Here is a 15,501-nt window from a genome sequence, read left to right on the forward strand (position 1 = left end):
TGTGTGTGTGTATAGATCAGAGGCCATTGTGTGGAGTGGGTTTGCTGTGGGATGTTCTGTATGTCCTGTGGGAGCCCTTCTTGGGTTCTTTGTGGCGTTACCCAGCAGGTCCGCATAGAGGATGATTAGGACCATTGGCCTGAGTGCAGGTGTCTGAGATGGTCTGCACTTGGCTGTGCTGGGGGATGGTCTGTATGTCAAGTTGTTCTGATTGATCAATAAATAAAACCTGATCGGCTGTGACTAGGCAGGATGTATAGGCGGGACTAACAGAGAGGAGAAATAAAAGAACAGGAAGGCAAGAGAGACACTCCAGCCGCCGCCATGACCAGCAGCATGTGAAGATGCCGGTAAGCCACCAGCCACGTGGCAAGGAGTAGATTTATGGAAATGGACTAATTTAAGCTATAAGAACAGTTAGCAAGAAGCCTGCCACGGCCATACAGTTTGTATGCAATATAAGTCTCTGTGTTTACTTGGTTGGGTCTGAGCGGCTGTGGGACTGGCGGGTGACAAAGATTTGTCCTGACTGTGGGCAAGGCAGGAAAACTCTAGCAACATGGGTTCTCTCTTTCCACCTTTATGTGGGTTCTGGGGATTGAACTGTGCTCCTCAGTCTTGTGCAGTGAACACCTTCCACCTCTCAACAATCCTACCAGCTCTCTGTGAAGTTCTTCCCGACTGTGTCTTCCTAATGTCTTTAACTCAATGAATAATCTTGTTTGAATGACAACATATTTTTTCTCACTATCAAAGCTATTTGATAAAGCTGGTAATTATTTAAAAATGGTTAGGTATCATTCTATTGTTCCTGTATTTGTGTTTGGGTGAAACTTTGTATCGTTGTTAAGTAAAGATATTACTGATGGAGGAAGGCACTACTTTCCTAAATAAACTGTAGTATTTTTCTTTTATATCTTTTTAATAACAGAGGGAATATTTTTATCAGTGAAATGAACAGATGTTAAGCATACAGTTCAATAAGTTTTAATCAATACAACCACACCTTGAAGAAATGCAACTTTTCTTTCATCTTAGAAATTTCCCAATCACTTCTTCCCATAGGCAACTGTTGTTTGATTTCTTTATTGTGGATTTATTTTGACTGTGAATTTCATATAAATTGATATATAGTCTATCTTTCTTATGTCTGGTTTCTTCTACTCCACACAATAATTTAGAAGTTTGCTCATGTTGTTGTTTATCACAGTTTTTTTGTTTTGGTTAAAGTATTTTTTATTATGAATTTTTATTTATATTTATAACATATATTTATTTATAACAATATTTTATAAATATTTATAATATAACATATTAATAAATACTTATATTTATGATTCATAACAATTTTTAGCTGCTTGGTCATTAGGTTTATTATCTTTATAAAAAACATCTTCATAAAAATTGCTTTAATTCTCAGCAACCTGTTCCTGAGCTCTGAGGAAGCTTGCCTTCTTTGAATCTTTCTTCTGGGCAACAGACATTTTGGGGCAGTTCCGTCTCTTCACTTCTCTCTTGAGCTTCTTCTCATAGGCTGGATTCTCTCTTGAAGCACCATGAGCTTTCTTATGCATGGCCTCCATTGTGTCTGGAGTCACGTTGCTCTTTGTGAACTGAGAGAACATTCCTATAAGCATTTTCATCTCCCTCCTGTAGTGGGTTGCTGTAGATATTGCTCTATATAAATAAAACATTGATGGCCAGTGACCAGACAGGAAGTATAGGCGGGACAAGGAGAGAGGAGAATTGGGGAAACAGGAAGAAGGAGGGAGAGACACTGCAGCCACCAACATGACAAGCAACATGTGAAGACGCCAGTAAACCACCAGCCACGTGGCAAGGCATAGATTTATAGAAATGGGTTAATTTAAGATATAAGAACAGTTAGCAAGAAGCCTGCCATGGCCATGCAGTTTATAAGTAATATAAGTATCTGAGTGATTATTTTATATGTGGATTGTGGGACTGCGGGGCTTGGTGGAACCTGGAGAGAAGCCCTCCAGCAACAGTGGGTAGCCATTCCAGCTTTGATTTGGAAGTTCCAACCCCCATTGAGGCTTCAGCAACTGTCACACCTACAAGGCGGGGCCAAGGGAGGTGCTGAAAGACCTGAGACCTGGATGGGCCAGTGCACTCGGTCCTGGACCCTTGACTGTGGAGGTTGACAGAGCAGAGCTCCAGAGAACACAGCTGGACTGTGATACACCTTCCCCACACCCCGTGACCTACTTATCCCTTCATTTGTAAGTTATCCACTAAATAAATCTTCTTTTTAACTACGTAGAATGCCCTTAATAATTTCACCAATATCTGGCGCCCAATGTGGGGCAAATTCCAAAGGCCTGGGTGGCTCCCACTCTCAGCCTCCTCCCTGGCTGGTGGGTACCTAAACTTGCCTGCAAAGTTCCATATAACCAGGGAATGCCTACACAGTTCCATTCCCGAAAAAGGGAGCAGCCAGTCCAGTCTCTGTAGCTTGAGTTTTTCCTGCCTTGCCCACATTCAGGACAAATCTTTGTCACCCGCCAGTCCCACAGCCGCTCAGACCCAACCAAATAAACACAGAGACTTTATATTTCTTATAAACCGTATGGCCGTGGCAGGCTTCTTGTTAACTATTCTTATATCTTAAAGTAACGCATTTTCTTATACCTTAAATTAATCCATTTCTACAAATCTATACCTCGCCACATGGCTGGTGGCTTATCAGCATCTTCACATGCTGCTGGTCATGGTGGCGGCTGCAGCCTCTCTGGTCATTGCGGCGGCTGCAGCGTCTCCTTCTGCCTTTCTGTCCTTTTATTTCTCCTCTCTGCTAGTCCCACCTATCTTTCCTGCCTAGCCACGGCCGATCAGGTTTTATTTATTGACCAATCAGAGCAACTTGACATACAGACCATCCCCCAGCACAGCCAAGTGCAGACCATCTCAAACACCTGCACTCAGGGCCATGGTCCTAATCATCCTCTATACGGACCTGCTGGGTAACGCCACAAGGAACCCAAGAAGGGCTCCCACAGGACATACAAATCATCCCACAGCAAGTCTCAGTTCCCTAGCTAAGCCCCGAGGCCAGCAAAAATCCGCTCCATCTCCGGCTCCCCGCCATCTGGATTCCTGTCTTCTGCTGTGGTCAGCCAAGGTCACCAGCCCACCCTGCTTTGGAGCTGTAGTCTGTGACATTCGGACCCATGCTGTGCTTACGATGAATTGTTTGGTACTATAGAGAAGCCTCCATCCACAGCTCCATTGTGAGCCCCCAAAACTTTAATGCCAGTTGTAGTTTGGGCAAAACCTGCATCCAAATAGCAAGCGCATGCACCAGGCTGACCATCAATGTTTTCCACATTGTGTTCATCTCCAGTCACCTCTGCTTGACCTTCATGGATCTTGTCCATGCCAAACCTACTGAGAAGCCTGGGGGCCAGCAGCAGGGCAGTACAACAGGCTGTAGCATAATTTGTCAGGCCAACTTTCACACTGTATTTTGGCAGTTCGTGTGCACAGACTGTCATATCCCCTTCTATATGGGCATACGAAACCTGGCAGATGATGTTAGTTACACAAACTATCACTCTGCATTTGGCTGTTTTGTACTTATTTTTGTCCTGAATCACCAATCGTTTCCGAGCATAGGAGTCAGCTTTACCCTCTCACTGCCTTCTAAATCTTACTTGGTATCTCTTCAACTAGGTGTTGTTCCTGACAACTTTCACAAACCTCGTCCTGTGGAGCAGAAACTCTCAATCGCAGCTCCATACAGACCTGCAGGCCTGGCAGTGCTAGGGGGAAAAAGCAGTAATAACAGTTTTCAATTATTAATACTTTCTTATTATTATGAATATGCTGCATTTTTTGCCCTCCTGTTGATGGACATCTGGACATTAGATTTGGTAATTTTGAAAATTGCAATTTCTTGTTCTCATACAAGTATTTTTTGGTAACACATGTTTTCATTTATTGTGGTATTTACAGAAAAATAACAATGATTTTCCAAAATGTTCTATCAATTCATACTCTTCCCGCAGTGAATGACTGTTCCCATGGCTCAGTATCCACAATTAATGCTTGTTTTGTTGACTTTATTTATTTTAGCCAATCTAGTGGACATGAAATGATATTTAATTACAGCTGGTTTTGAAAGTCCTTTAAGGTACTTCTTTTGATTTTTCCAAATTATATGCTCTCTCTTTTCTCTTTCCCTTACGTTTCTTATTAAGCTTTAAGGAGAGGGTGGAAAAGAAAGTGTTAAATGTGGCAAATGCAAGGCAAATGCATTCAAAATCTCGTAGGTTTGAGGTTAGCCATGTGCTACACTGATACAGTGAAAAGTCCCTAATTTCCTCATTTTTTGAGAATTTAAGAAAAGAAAAAACATAGAGTCCACAAACCTTCTTTGTGCAGGAGCCACGCTTAAGTAAGTGTCGCTACCATCCCTCATCAAAGATGATTTATGAAATGTCTTTCCTCTTCCCCCCTCCTCCTCTTCCTCCTTTTTTAGTGTATTTGTCTGGATTTTGTTCTTGTTTTTTTTTTTCTTTCTTTTTGAGAGATAAAATATGAAGTTGGGTGGGTAGGAGGTTAAGAGGATCTGGAAGGAGTTGGCAGAGGGAAAATGATTGAAATACATTATATGAAAAAACTTAAACAAAAATGCATAAAAAGAAGAAGCCTCTCTTTACAGTACGCAGAGTCCATCACAAAAACCACAATGGACACAATGCAGAGTTGCACAGACAGGGGGAGCCCAGGCCCAAAGGACACACCTCCAGCATAGCTCCTCTGTCTGTGGCTCCTGGAACAGCATGGTTGAGGGGGCAAAAAGATTATAAACACCAGAACACCAGGAAATTTGCTGAGAAATAGTCTCTTCTAGAAGTGGCTGCATAAACAAGGCAGAACAAGTGCAACATCAATGAACAAGTTAATGCTGTGAGACGGCTTTCTGTACGCTGTGAATATATGCTGCTGTCATTGGCTGATAAATAAAGCTGTTTGGCCAATGGCGAGGCAGAATAGGTTAGGCAGTTCATTCAGACTGAAGAGGGAGGTGAAGGAGGGCGGAGTGAGGCAGAAGCTGCGAGCCATTGCCAGGAGAAGCAAGATGTGAGAGAACAGGTGACGCCATGAAGCCACGTGGTGAAACAAAGATTAACAGAAATGGGTTGAATTAGTTATAAGAGCTAGTTAACAATGAGCCTGAGCCATAGGCCATACAGTTTGTAATTCATGTAAGCCTCTGTGTGTTTATAAGTGGCTGAGAAAACCTCTAGCAACATATTAACATGGAAGGGGGAAAAGTTTTACAGGATCCCACACCTAGACAAAGAACTACAGGCAACTGGTGACAATTGGAAGGACACTTTGCCTCTTCCTGGGATGAGCCCTTTTATTGGCTGTCTATGCATGCAGAGTGGTCAGCCCTGAAGACATATGAACAAAACAAACAAACAAAAATCCAGACCCAGCAGGTTGTAGCTATATACATAAACACATACATGTAAGTGACAATAATAATCCAGTAATCAAAGACAAAGCCTATTTACTTGCGAGTCAGGAAGCATGGAAGGACCTGGGGGAGGAAACAAGAGGGAAAAGTGGTACATTTGAATTTTAATTAAAAACATATTAAAGAAATCTATTTGGAATGAAAAATTAGAAATAGATATTAAATGCATTTCTCTTACTTCTATCAAGGAGTTATATGGTTTTCTTGTTCTCTCAATGCTATAAAAATAAAAAGATATTAAAACTTAAAAATTTTCAGATAGAGGCATAAAATATACATTTTCTTTTAAATATTACTTCGGCATTACGCAGGTAAAAAAGGTATCCTCTTTTTTAAAAAATATTATTCAGTTTGAATGTTTTCTTTGTTTCATGGACTATTTACATATGAAATGTTCAATTTCTAAATGCTAATTTCAAAATATATTTCATAATCATTGAATTTTAATTTGATCTCATCATTGTTACACAATGAGCTTATCAGACTTTTAGTTTTTTGATATTTAGTACACTCAAATTATAGTCTATGTGATGGGGAAATGTCTTTCTGTATGCTGTGAATTTGTGTTGTTCTAATTGGTTTATTAATAAAGGCATTTAGCTTATGGCAAGGCAGCTTAGAGGCAGGCGGGAAATTCAAAGAGAGAGACAGGAAGAAGGTGAGAGAGATGCCAGTCAGCATCCAAAAAGCAACATGTAATGGGACTCAAGTAAAGCCACCGAACATGTGGCGATACATAAATTAATAGTTATGGGCTAATTTAAGATATAAGAGCCAGCAAAAGCTTGAGCCATAGCCATGCAGTTATAATTAATATAAGCCTCTGTGTGTGTTTACTTGGGGGATGCGGGTGGGAGAGATTTATTCCGACTACATCTATGAACATCTGGTAAGTACTCAAGGAGAATCTGGGCACTGCAAGTGTTCTTTAAGTGTCAGATCAACATCAAACGCAGTGGGACAGCTATTTTATGTCTAGGATTTTGACAGATGTTTTATGAAATACTGAGGGAGAGGGGCATTAGGGTAGTCACTCATTCTGTTAATCTTTTTCTTTAATGATTAGAATTTCTGTATTAGTCACACATACATTTCTTTTGTACTCACTGGTTTTTGTACTCAATGGAATGTGTCAGTCATCCCATAACTAGAGATTGACTTCTAGGACTTGAGTGGTAAAAGGAGACCGCCAACTCCTGCAAGTTATCTGTTGACCTCTACACACACACTGTGGCTCTCACGTATGTACAGGCACATATGCACTTGCATATATTCACACACACACACACACACACACACACACACACACACACACACCTATTCTAAAGACTTGGGGGAAAACTTCTAGAGCTCAAAATAGGAATAATCAAGATATTTATAACGTATTAAATAGGGCATATAAATCAGATTACTGGAGTAAATAATAACCTAATTGAGTTTTTGTAGTATTATTTAATAGGGTTGGGGGCTGTGATTAAGTTTTAAAAGAAATTTATTTATGTTTTTATTTATTTATATTCATTTTGGTGCTAGGAATCAAACCTGGGGCCTTGTGTGTGCAAGGCAAGCTACTGTACCACTGAGCTAGCTACAACCCCAACCGAGTTCTTATTTTAATAAGTTCAAATTCATTCATCTTTCTTTTTTATTGATTAAATCCATTCTTTGACTCTTTCATACCTGTGTACAGTGCATTCTGTTTATTCTGCCCAATCATCCTCCCTTATTTCCCTCCCACCCATTTCATCCTCTTCTCTTTCCTTATATATTTCTCCCCTATGTGTATGCCTTTTTATTTTGTGACCCACTGGTTTTAGTCAGTACTGTCAGGCTTTGGGTTTGGCACCATCCTTTGGGACCTTGTGAACAATGGCTGTTCTTTCTCTAGAAGCCATCAGTTAGTTGCCAAAGTTCAGCATGAAGGGGTAGGGCCACACGAGCCTTTCTCAATTTATGATTGGTTATTTATAAGCCCTGTCTTATGCAGGTACAGTACCGCTGCTGTGACATACATAATATTTGTAATGGCTGCATCAAGCCCTGAAGATAGCATTTCAAACACCTTCTTCCTATATTCTGGCTTTAATCTTTCCACTCTCTCTTCCATGATATTCCCCAAGCCTTAGAGGGTTAGTATAAATGTCTTCTTTAGGTCTGAACACCCAGCCATAACTTAGTTTAAGCATCTTGAGTAGTCACAAGTCTCCTTTGCATTTATCATCATTCACAGCAAAGAGAAGCTTCTCTGATTAAGGATAAGAGTAGTATTTGCATATGGGTGTAAATATTAGTATTTTAGACTGCAGTTTGGTGCTAGGTCAATTTAGCAAAATAACAGTAGTGAGTTCCCCTTAGAGCCTATGATCTTCTCAGCCATGGGGTTTTGACCAAATTTACAGTACTGAGCATGTATTTCGTCTTGTGCCTCGGACCTCAAATCCAACTCAGGAAAAATTGTTTACCTCTTTAATAGTCATGTTATTATTGCACCAGTGAGCACATTTTTGAGTGACTGGTTGGCATTGCAGTTTGTAGAGTTCATAGCTGGGTAAGACATTGATACCTTTCTCCCCCAGTAGCCTGAATAACACGTGGCACTACAAAAGCTAGCCAATAGAAAGGAAGCTTCTAGTTCAGCTCCAGATTGTTTTCTCTATACCTTGCAGTCAAGGTATGTGGTGGTTTCAGAAATAGATTATTTTTGTGTTTTTTGTTTTTTTCAAGACAGGGTTTCACTACGTAGCTCCGGCAGTCCTGGAACTCACTGTGTAGACCAGGTGGTTCTCAAACTAACAGAAGCAGCCTGCCTCTGCCTCGCAGGTACTGGAATTAAAGCTGTGAGCCATTAGATTATTATATTCTAGCTGTGATGGGCAACCAAGAGAACTGAAAATAGCTTGTGTTGTTTGGGAGGAGGGCCTTTCTGATGAACACTTCCTAAGGAGGCATCCAGCCCCTGGTCCTAAGATTCTTGTTTGACAAACCATGATTTCTAGGAGGGACAGCATCCTCTCATGGGGGTTTTGGGGGTTATGTGATTAAACATTTTATGAGGGTTGGACTTGGGAAAATGTTTGACAAAATATGAACAACAGAAGGAATCCAAACACTTTCTGAATGTGCTTACCTGGAGGAGTTCACAGCAGTGAGGGAGGAACTAAGGTGACTGCCAGTGGCTCAGAAGTGGAAGTGTATTTTGCAGCTCTGAAATACGCCTAATTTGGGTTTGGCACTCACTGGTTATTCAAGAAAGGGGCCAGCTTAAGAGGAAAGAGCCAAAGTGTGAGGATTTAAAGCCAGGAGTAGGCTAATTTTAGGTTATAGACTTTGGACATGGAAAAGATCCTCAGGGTTATATTAACAGAAGCATTTCTCTGTCAGTTCAGGGAACATTTGACAGAGAAAAGATCAAAAATGAAACTGGCATCAACTAAAGGTTGGGTGAGGCAGACAGCTATGCTGATGACTGTGCCCCCAAGACTGGATTCTTCCTGTCAGCCGAAGGTAGCAGAGGATTTGTTTAGGGATCATTACAAAGAAAGGTGAATGTAGTTTCTGCTTGGCTGTTGTTCTGGTTCTTAAAGTAATGGTATTAATAAAAAGGAGTTCAAGTGCATACTACTTAGATCATCTCATGCATTTTACCCCAGCCTCTTTATAGGGAATGAAAATATTTGAAATCAAGATAAAAGTATACTGGAAATATCCTCACATTTTTAGAAAGTATAGTTGACATTTAATTCTCTGTGTTGCTTGTCTATGGGATTAGTGCTAAGGATCAATGTTAGAATGGTTATACCACCAAATCCCCATATGAAATGCAAGCTTATAGACTGACTAAATATTCACAGGGAAATATGAGTTTTCCATGAAGTTTATTTCACAAAAATAAAAAAACTTTGTTTTAATTCTGAAATTTTACTTTTGCTTTTTGGATATTTTAAATTAAAAATACACTGGTGTTTTCCTTTTCCCCCTTTATTCTATATTTTTGATTAAAATATAATTATATCACTTTCCTCTTTTTTTCTCTCATGTACTCTTCCTCCAACCCCTCCCAAGTCCCCTCCACTCTCAAATTAATTAGGCCTTTTCCCTTTGATTTATTATTGTTATATATATGAACAAATATAAAAATACAACCTAGATCTACTTTTATTATTTGTGTGTATGGTTTCAAGGTTGGCCACTTTGAATTAGATAACCAATCAGCATGCTCATCTCTGGGAGATACTAATTCTCCCTATCTCAGCAGTCATTAGTTGCCTGTAGTTCTTTGTCGAAGGGTGGGAACCTGAAAGATTTCTTTCCCCTTCTATGTTATCAAGTCTATTTGTACTATCATTATCCGTGTCTTGTTTATTCAGCCATTTCTAAGAGAGGCAGTCACAGACTCCCTGGTATTCTGGCTCTTAACAATCTGTCTGCTTTCTCATCTGTGGTGTGTCCTGAGCCATAGATAGAGGAACTGTGATGCAGATGTATTTATTGTGGCTGGGCTCCCTACAATCCATTGCTTTTTGCACAGTTGGCATTTACTATATATAGAATATTTGTGTGTGGTGAAGGAGGCAGGGGTCTGTGAACTTTATTGATGGTATTAAAGAGAGTAGTGCTTCCTAGGCTTTTCCCCTTCTTCTATGGTTATGGGATGGAAATTGTGAAGGGAGTCTGAGTGATGGACAGAAACTCATCACCAGCCAAGGGACCCTCTCTTCTCAAGTTCTTGTTGGGTGTGTGGTCCAGGGCTTTTTACACCTGGAGGCCTTGTAGGCAATGGGGTCCATGATCTTGTTGCTGTAGCCATATTCATTGTCATACTAGGAAGTGAGGTCAACAAAATTGTTGAGAGCAATGACAGCCCCAGCATAAAAGGTAGAAAAGTTGGCATCACTGTTAAAGTTTCAGGAGACAACCTGGTCCTCAGTATAGTCCAGGATGCCCTTTAGTGGTCCCTCTGATACATGCTTTATCTCCTTCTTGATGTAATTGTACTTGACAGCTTTCTCTAGGCAGCAAGTCAGATCTAATACAGACAGATTGGGGGTAGGAATATAGAAGGCCATGTAAGTGAATATCCCATTCAGCTCTGGGATGACAGTGCACATAGCCTTGGTAGTACCTGTGGATGTGGGAATGTCACTCTGGGCAGGCCAATGGCCATCACACCACAGCTTCCTAGAGGGGCTGTCTACAGTCTTTTGGGTTGGTAGCTATGATAAGGACTGTGTTCATGAGTTCCTCTATGTTGCCAAGGTTTTCATAGATGATTTTAGCCAGGAGTGCCAAGCGATTAGTGGTGCAAGAAGCATTGCTGACAGTCTTGCACGAGCTGTAATGATTTTTGTGGTTCATGGTTCATGCCCATTACAGACACGAGGCCATCAATAGAAGAGGGAGAGATAATGATGATTTTGGCTTCACCATTCAAGTGATCCCTGTAGCTAGAATTTTCCTGCCTCGACCACAGTCAAGACAAATCTTTGTCACCTGCCAGTCCCACAGCCGCTCAGACCCAACCAAGTAAACAAACTGTATGGCCCTGGCAGGCTTCTTGCTAACTGTTCTTATAGCTTAAATTAATCCATTTCCATAAATCTATACCTCACCACATGGTTCGTGGCTTACCGGCATCTTCACATGCTGCTTGTCCTGGCAGTGGCTGGAAGTGACTCTTTCTGCCTTCCTGTTCTTTCTTTTCTCCTCTCTGTTAGTCCCACCTATACTTCCTGCCTAGCCACTGGCCAATCAGTATTTTATTTATTGACCAATCAGAGCAACACATTTGCCATACAGAACATCCCACAGCAGATCCCTGGCCTTCTTCTTGGTTTTGAAGATGCCAGTAGACTTTAAAGCATTCTCAGTACCAGCATTTCCCCATGTGATATTGGGATATCCCTTCTGGAAGATGAAAATGACCTTCCCATTGATGAGAAGTTTTCTGTTCTCAGCCTTGACTGTGCTATGGAACTTTCCATAAGTAGAGTCATATTGAAATACGTAGACCATGTAGTTGAAGTTAATGAAGGGGTCTTTGCTGGCAACAATGTCTACTTTACCATAGTTGAAAGTAGCCCTTGTGACCAGGTGCCCAAAATAATCAAAACTGTTCACTCTGATCTTCACCCTGTCTCAATGAGAAGAAGTGACTGTCTCTGGAATAGTGAGGAACAGAGAGATAAGAAAAGCTTCTTTGATGAGGGGTGATAACTTACCTGGGGGTACAAGGATAATATTTAGAATGTAGTTAAGGAATTGTGCTGGGTTAAGTTGCAGCAGTAGATTCTCTGCTAAGATCCATGACTTCACTAGTCCCAGGTAGCTGGCTAGGTTTCTAGCACAAGCTTGATTTCTCATCTGTTCAGTGGACTTTAAGTCAAATTTGACAAATGTTAATTACTATCAACATGTGAGTGCCACTATTAGACCTTTATAGCTAACTTTCCATGCTTGTCATTGTTCTGGTTCACAGGTGTTACATACCTATTGGAGAATTTATTAAGGAAGCTCCACATAGTCTAAGAAAAAAGGAGGTTTATTTTGAGGGCTACCTTATAGCTAGTAAAGGGGTTGATTACAGGATCCAGGAGAGGTGAAGTGCAGTCTAGCGGTGTTCTCTGGAGAACTCTGCTTGGTCTACATCCAGCATCCAGGATCACTAGGAACCAAGAGAGCTGGCCCATCTGGATTTCGGGTCTTTTTATTTTTATTTTTATTTTTATTTTTTTAATTTTACAACACCATTCAGTTCAACATAATAGCCACAGATTCCCCTGTTCTCCCCCTCTCGCCCCCCCTCCCCCCAGCCCACCCCCCATTCCCACCTCCTCCAGATCAAGGTCTCCCCCGAGGATCGGGATCGACCTGGTAGACTCAGTCCAGGCAGGTCCAATCCCCCCCCTCCCAGACCGAGCCAAGTGTCCCTGCATAAGTCCCAGGATTCAAACAGCCAACTCATGCAACGAGCCCAGGACCCGGCACCAACGCACAGCTGCCTCCCAAACAGATTAAGCCAAATGACTGTCTCACCCGTTCAGGGGGCCTGATCCAGTTGGGGGCCCCTCAGCCTTTGGTTCATAGATCCTGTGCTTCCATTCATTTGGTTATTTGTCCCGGTGCTTTATCCAACCTTGGCTTCAACAATTCTCGCTCATATAAACTCTCTTCTTTCTCACTAATTAGACTCCCAGTGCTCCACCAGGGGCCCAGCCGTGGATGTCTGCATCCAGATTCCTCAGTCCTTGGATGGGGTTTATGGCACAACTATCAGGGTGTCTGGCCATCCCATCACCAGAGTAGGTCAGTTCCTGCCGTTTCTCGACCATTGCCAGCAGTCTTTTGCGGGGGTATCTTTGTGGATCTCCGTGGGCCTCCCTAGCTCTCTGCTTCCTCCCCTTCTCATGTGGTCTTCATTTACCATGGTCTCCTATTCGTTGTTCTCCCTCTCTTTTCTTGATCCAGCTAAGATCTCCCACTCTCTTTCCCTCGACCATCGCCCTTCATTGTTCCCACTCATGACCAGGCTGTTCATGTAGATCTCGTCCATTTCTCCGTGTCTTTTTTGGGGTCCCGTTTTCCAGGTAGCCTCACTGGTGATGTGAGTAGCAGTTCAGTCATCCTTGTTCCAAAGGGCTCCCGTCTTGGCCCCGCCTCAGGGGCAGGTCATAGGTAGGCGTGACAGTTACTGGAAACCTCACTGGGGGTAGTACTTCCAGGTATATGGAACAGCTACACACTACATATACCTGGGTAGCACTATTATTTGTTCCTCTCCTTTGGTAGACTGCATAGTATTTTCTGGTACCATGGAACCTAGAATGTAGGAAGGAAGCTTTAAAGTTAGATCCAGCTGGAATAATTCAGGCCCGATGTCTTAAGTGTGCTGTGTCTTCAGCAATATGGACTTAGTTTAAACCTCTGAGAAGCATCCAAGGACAGCAATGACAGCCTATATTGTTTTGAGAGTCATTTGGACTGCCCTGTCTGATCACTTAAAAGGAGGTTTAGTACCTGGTACAAGTTTTTATTAGTTTATGGCTCTTGTGGGAAGCATTGTCACAGCTCAAGTGACATAGCCTCATTTAAGCTATATATATATTTATACATATGCACTTATATGTATTATAATTATATATAACTTTATGTAAATATAAAATAAAATGATTTCTTGGATATTGGTGAAATTGTTAAGGCCACTTCCCGAAGTTAAAAGGGAGGTTTATTTTGTGGGGTAACTTACAAGTGAAGGGATAGATTACAGGGTCTGAGAAAGATGTAGCATAGTCTGGCGGTGTTCTCTGGAGAACTCTGCTCCGTCTACCTCCAGCATCCAGGGTCCAGGAACCAAGAGAGCTGGCCCATCCAGATCTCGGGTCTTCAGGGTCCTCTCTCAGCCCCTCCTTGTAGGTGTGACAGTTACGGAAGCCTCAGTAGGGGTTGGAACTTCCAGATCAAAGCTGGAATGGCTACCCACTACATCTCCCCCTTTTGTCTAAATAAGAAGGTTCTAACCTAATACAAGACTATATACAAAGGAATGGTTATCAAATATTGTCCAGGAGTAATGAGGGATAATGACCTAGATAAGATGGACCTACAACCAATGCGAACAATATCAAGCAAGAAACACATACTAAAATCCAGAAAAGTCTAAAGTGTGGGTAAATGGCATGTTACAAGGATCATCCCAAAAGGTGTTGTATCCTAAAGAACCTGAATCTAATACTTAATATGTTCTATATAAGATATTTTATATATACTAAGTTGTAACTATAACTGCTAGTCTTCAATCTCATCAAAGACCTGAGAAGGAATATAATGGTACCTGAGAAATGGTAGATGGATGCAAGCAACTTTCAGGAATCTTGCAAGAGTAGACAGACAGCTGGCAGCCTGGACAGTCACCTAATGTTTCTCAGCATTGTTGGTGCATTCGAATTGGCTACAGGCCTAGAGTATCTGACAGACCACTTTCAGAAGCAGGAATTCTGAAAGACCATTTTACCCTGTCTTGGCAGAGTTCAGAAGTCACTTTTCCTTGTGTCCCGCTTGTTCAGAAGGACAGCACTCGTACTGTCAGCAGTTGAGGCAAGGGCAGTTCTTTGCCCAATAGGCCATTTTGTGACAAGAAGACAAACTTCCAAATGGAAATGTCTTAGAAGCCCAATGTTCTCTCAGGATCAAATTGGTGTTGCCAGAAGCAATTGTGTCTCATGTCAACAGAATTCTAAGTTAAATGCCATATTCTCTAGGTCTATGAAGTGTTTGAAGGTTACCTGTCCATCTGACCTATGTATCTGTAAATCTGGATAACCTAACTAACATAACTATAGAGATGATAAGCATAGGTGACTATAAATCTATAAGTCTTATCTATCTAAATAACCTAAGGACTAAGGCTTCATGTAAACAAGGTAAACAGTCTATAAGCAAATGTACAGTAAAGGATGATGACTTCAAAATTATGACAATACACAAGATATTTATAACAGAGGTAGGAATGTATAGTGCAATATGCAATATGATAATAATCTTAAATATATATCAATATACAGAATATTATACAGTATGACATATGTAAATTTACATTTGCATCAATATACAAATATTTCAAATAAGAGTAGAAATATATGTACATTATAACAAATATAGTTCTGTATTTGTATCAATATACAAATTATCTTAAACAGGAATATAAAAATAGTTTACATTTGTATCAACATATAAGAATCCATAACAGTGCAAATCACAGGGCAAATTATCTAAGGCTGCTATTTTACTAAATTTGTTTACTAGTATATACAATAATCTACCATAATATTTTATACCTATCCATTCCATTTCTTCTTTTCCCTTTTTTGAGACACTCTTTCTTTTCTTAAGGAGAATACTGAGTTGAATATTTTCTTTCACCCCAACCCTATAGCCATCATCCATAACCCTGAGAAATATGAACCCTTAGGGAGAAGGGGCATCGTTTTCTTAGAATT

The 15,501-nt window shown here is 41.0% G+C and overlaps 1 pseudogene; it reads right to left on the reverse strand.

Moving 5' to 3' along the window:
- Positions 1-1,409: 1,409 nt before the first annotated feature.
- Positions 1,410-10,864, reverse strand: LOC114696355 (annotated as a pseudogene).
- Between the last annotated feature and the right edge of the window lie 4,637 nt (positions 10,865-15,501).

Source organism: Peromyscus leucopus, chromosome 2, assembly GCF_004664715.2.
Source record: "Peromyscus leucopus breed LL Stock chromosome 2, UCI_PerLeu_2.1, whole genome shotgun sequence".
NCBI classification, from domain to species: domain Eukaryota; kingdom Metazoa; phylum Chordata; class Mammalia; order Rodentia; family Cricetidae; genus Peromyscus; species Peromyscus leucopus.